The sequence below is a fragment of the Salvelinus alpinus genome, chromosome 20, assembly GCF_045679555.1.
Source record: "Salvelinus alpinus chromosome 20, SLU_Salpinus.1, whole genome shotgun sequence".
Classification (NCBI taxonomy): Eukaryota; Metazoa; Chordata; class Actinopteri; order Salmoniformes; family Salmonidae; genus Salvelinus; species Salvelinus alpinus.
This window is the reverse complement of record NC_092105.1, coordinates 47,315,428-47,320,476: the sequence shown is the minus strand read 5'-3', so window position 1 is coordinate 47,320,476 and position 5,049 is coordinate 47,315,428. Positions and strand designations below refer to the sequence as shown.

Genomic DNA, 5,049 nt, shown 5'->3' with positions numbered 1-5,049 from the left:
CATTTCTCCCAAAAATACGATCTTTGTCCTCATGTGCAGTTGCAAACCATATCTGGCTTTTTATGGCGGTTTTGGAGCAGTGTTTTCTTCCTTGCTGAGCAGCCTTTCAGGTTATGTCAATATGGGACTCGTTTTACTGTGGATATAGACACTTTTGTAGCTGTTTCCTCCAGCATCTTCACAAGGTCCTTTGCTGTTGTTCTGGGATTGATTTGCACTTTTCACACCAAAGTACGTTTATCTCTAGGAGACATAACGCATCTCCTTCCTGAGCGATATGATGGCTGCGTGGTTCCATGGTGTTTATACTTGCGTACTATTGTTTGTACAGATGAACGTGGTACCTTCGGGCGTTGGGAAATGGCTCCCAAGGATGAACCAGGATGGACTTGTGGAGGTCAACAATTGTTTTTTCTCTGGTCTTGGTTGATTTCTTTAGATTTTCCCATGATGTCAAGCAAAGAGGCACTGAGTTTGAAGGTAAGCCTTGAAATACATCCACAGGTACACCTCCAATTGACTCAAATTATGTCAATTAGCCTATCAGAAGCTTATAAAGCCATGACATAATTTTCTGGAATTTTCCAAGCTGTTTAAAGGCACAGTCAACTTAGTGTATGTAAACCTCTGACCCACTGGAATTGTGATACAGTGAATTATAAGTTAAATGATCTGTCTGTAAACAATTGTTGTCATGCACAAAGTAGATGTCCTAACTGACTTGCCAAAACTATAGTTTGTTAACAAGAAATTTGTGGACTGGTTGGAAATCTAGTTTTAATGACTCCAACCTAAGTGTATGTAAACTTCTGACTTCAACTGTACCTACAGGTTATGGAAAACGTGCTCTTTTAGTATTTCTCTAGTAGGTTTCCTAAAGGAGAAAGCCTACACTTCTATGTCAAAGATAATAAAATAAAAACACAATAGGAAATCAAATCAAACGTTATTTGTCAATGTAAATTGTCCAGTGCCAATATTTATGAATTGTTCAGCAGTCTAATGGCTTGGGGGTAGAAGCTGTTGAGAAGCCTTTTGGTTCTGGACTTGGCACTCCGGTACCGCTTGCTGTGCGGTAGCAGAGAAACAGTCTATAGAGCAGACGTGGGTGCCTGGAGTCTCTGACAATTTTATGGGCTTTCCTCTGACACAGGTCAGGGATGGCAGGAAGCTTGTCCCCAGTGATGTACTGGGCCATTCGCACTACCCTCTGTAGCACCTTACAGTCAGATACTGAGCAGTTGCCATACCAGGCGGTGATGCAACCGGTCAGGATGCTCTCAATGGTGAGGATCTGGGGGCCCATGCCAAATCTTTTCAGTCTCCTGAAGGGGAAAAGGTTTTGTCGTGCCCTCTTCACAACTGTCTTGGTGTGTTTGGGCCATGATAGTTCGTTGGTGATGTGGACACCAAGGAACTTGAAACTCTCGTCCTGCTCCACTACAGCCCCGTCGATGTTAATGGGGGCCTGTTTGGCCCGCCTTTTCCTGTAGTTCACGATCAGCTCTTTTGTCTTGCTCACATTGAGGGAGAGGTTGTTGTCCTGGCACCACACTGCCAGTTCTCTGACATCCTCCCTTTAGGTCATCTCATCGTTGTCGGTGATCAGGCCTACCACTGTTGTGTCGTCAGCAAACTTAATGATGGTGTTGGAGTCGTGTTTGGCCATGCAGTCGTGGGTCAACAGGGAATACAGGAGGGGACTAAGTACACGCCCCTGAGGGGCCCCAGTGTTAAGGATCAGCGTGGCAGACGTGTGGTTGCCTACTCGAAAGACCTGGGGGCGGCCCGTCAGGAATTCCAGGATCCAGTTGCAGAGGGAGGTGTTAGGTACCATGGTCCTTAACTTAGTGATGAGCTTCGTGGGCACTATGGTGTTGAACGCTGGGCTGTAGTTGATGAACAGCTTTCTCACATAGGTGTACCTTTTGTCCAGGTGAGAAAGGGCAGTGTGGAGTGGGATTGAGATTGCGTCATCTGTGGATCTGTTGGGGCGGTATGCGAATTGGAGTGGGTCTAGGGTGTCTGGGAGGATGCTGTTGATGTGAGCTATGACCAGCCTTTAAAAGCACTTCATAGCTACCAACATGAGTGCCACGGGACGGTAATCATTTAGTCAGGTTACCTTCGCTTCCTTGGGCACAGGGACTATGGTGGTCTGCTTGAAACATGTAGGTATTACAGACTCGGTCAGGGAGAGGTTGAAAATGTCAGTGAAAACACTTGCCAGTTGGTCCGCGCAAGCTTTGAGTACACATCCTGGTAATCCGTCTGGCCCAGCGGCTTTGTGAATGTTGACCTGTTTAAAGGTTTTGTTCACATCGGCTACCGAGAGCATTATCACACAGTCATCCAGAACAGCTGGTGCTCTCGTGCATGCTTCAGTGCCTCGAAGCGAGCATAAAAGGCATTTCGCTCATCTGGTAGGCTCGCGTCACTGGGCAGCTCGCGTCTGGGTTTCCCTTTGTACTCCGTAATAGTTGCAAGCCCTGCCACATCCGACAAGCACCAGAGCCAGTGTAGTACGATTCAATCTTAATCCTATATTGATGCTTTGCTTGTTTGATGGTTCGTCTGAGGGCATAGCAGGATTTCTTATTAGCTTCCGGATTAGTCCCCCGCTCCTTGAAAGCAGCAGCTCTAGCCTTTAGCTCGATGTGGATGTTGCCTGTAATCCATGGCTTCTGGTTGGGATATGTATTTACAGTCACTGTGGGGATGACGTCATCGATGCACTTATTGATGAAGCTGATGACTGAGGTGGTGTATTCCTCAATGCCATTGGATGAATCCCGGAACATATTCCAGTATGTGCTAGCAAAACAGTCTGTAGCTTAGCATCCGCGCCATCTGACCACTTCCGTATTGAGCGAGTCACTGGTACTTCCTGCTTTAGTTTTTGCTTGTAAGCAGGAATCGGGAGTCAGGAGGATAGAATTGTGGTCAGATTTGCCAAATGGAGGCGGGGGAGAGCTTTGAATGCATCTCTGTGTGTGGAGTAAAGGTGGTCTAATAAAATGTTTTAAAAACTGATTTAAGTTTGCCTGCATTAAAGTCCCCGGCCACTAGGAGTACTGCTTCCGGGTGAGCATTTTCTTCTTTGCTTACTGCCTTATAGAGATGGTTGAGAGCGGTCTTATTGCAAGCTTCGCTTTGTGGTGGTAAATAGACGGCTACGAATAATACAGATGGGAACTCTCTTGGTAGATAGTGTGGTATAGTGTGGTGGACAGCTTATCATAAGGTACTCTACCTCAGGCGAGCAATACCTCGAGACTTCTTCAATATCAGACATCGCGCACCAGCTGTTATTGACAAAAAGACACACACCCGCACCCCTCGTCTTACCAGAGGTAGCGTCTCTATATTGTCCGTTTCTTCGTTCAGCCACGTCTCGGTGAAACATAAAATGTTACAGTTTTTAATGTCCCGTTGGTAGGATAATCTTAATAGTAGGTCATCAATTTTATTTTCTAACGATTGCATGTTAGCAAGGAGAATGGAAAGTATTGGGAGTTTACTCGCTCGCCTCCGGCTTCTCAGAAGGATCCCCGATCTGCGTCCCCTTTTACGGCGTCTTTTCTTCATGCAAAAGGTGTGGATCTGGGCCTCTTCCAGTGAAAGCAGGATATCCTTCTCGTCAGACTCGTTAAAGGAAAAAGTTTCTTCCAGTCCGCGGTGAGTAATCAGTTTTCTGATGTCCAGAGTTTTTTTCCGATCATAAGAGATGGTAGCAGCAACATTATGTACGCAATAAGTTTAAAAAATAAGTTACACAAAACGCAAAAAAATAACAAAATTGCACAATTGGTTGGGAGAATGTAAAATGTTCTTCGGCGCCATCTTTAAATACTACAGTAATGCTCACAAAAACATGCCAGTAAATAGTACAGTATAGTACAGTCAGCAAAAACACTACAGTAGATCTTACTGTCGTGGAAATTCTTACACAGGGACACTGAAAGTCAATCTTAAATTAATCATTGTTTATTGTCAGCATGCTGGAGAGGTTCCAACAAACTCAATGCACCATAGTACACATGTCAATCAGGAGCTCTACCTGAGCAGAGCCAGCAGTTGTCTTATATACGGCTATACACAGATAAGTTATATTTGCATGAATTAGCATAATTAATGAATCATTACTGTTTTGTTTCATCCATGTGACAGACCAATACCTCATGAGGCTTCTTTGTCTCTAAGCTGAGACCTTGAAACTGAAATATCCTTCGTTCGTTCGTGATCACAATGTAATAGCCATATCTAGGAAACCCAAAGTTCCAAAGGCTGGGCCTAATATAATGTATAAGTGATCATACAAAACGTTTTGTAGTGATTCATATGTTGATGATGTAAAGAATATTTGCTGGTCTGTGGTGTGTAATGAAGAGCAACCAGATGCTGCACATGACGCATTTATGAAACTACTTATTCCAGTTATTAATAAGCACGCACCCATTAAGAAAATGACTGTAAAAACTGTTAAATCCCCTTGGATTGACGAGGAATTGAACAATTGTATGGTTGAGAGGGATGAGGCAAAAGGTATGGCAATTAAGTCTGGCAGCCCAACTGATTGGCAAACATACTGCAAATTAAGAAATCATGTGACTTAACTAAATAAAAAGAAACTACACTATGAAAAATATATAAATTATATAAAGAATGATGGTAAAAAGCTTTGGGGCACCTTAAATGACATTTTGGGAAATATAGCCAACTCAGTTCCTTCATTCATTGAATCAGATGGCTCATTTATCACAAAACCCACTGATATTGCAAACTACTTGAATTACTTTTTCATTGGCAAAATAAGCAAACTTAGGGATGACATGCCAGCAACAAACGATGACACTACACATCGAAGAATATCGGACCAAATTATGAAAGACAAGAATTGTACTTTTGAATTTCGTAAAGTCAGTGTGGAAGTGTAAAATATTGTTGTCTATCAACAATGACAAGCCACCGGGGTCTGACAATCTGGATGGAAAATTACTGAGGATAATAGCAGACGATATTGCCACTCCTATTTGCCACATCTTCAGT

General features: G+C 43.5%; 1 non-coding gene across 1 annotated transcript; it reads left to right on the top strand.

The window, feature by feature from the left end:
• The first annotated feature begins 837 nt into the window (after positions 1-837).
• On the top strand, positions 838-892 carry LOC139547419 (U7 small nuclear RNA). Its single transcript, XR_011669490.1, has one exon. It is a non-coding gene; the product is annotated as a U7 small nuclear RNA (small nuclear RNA).
• Positions 893-5,049: the final 4,157 nt, after the last annotated feature.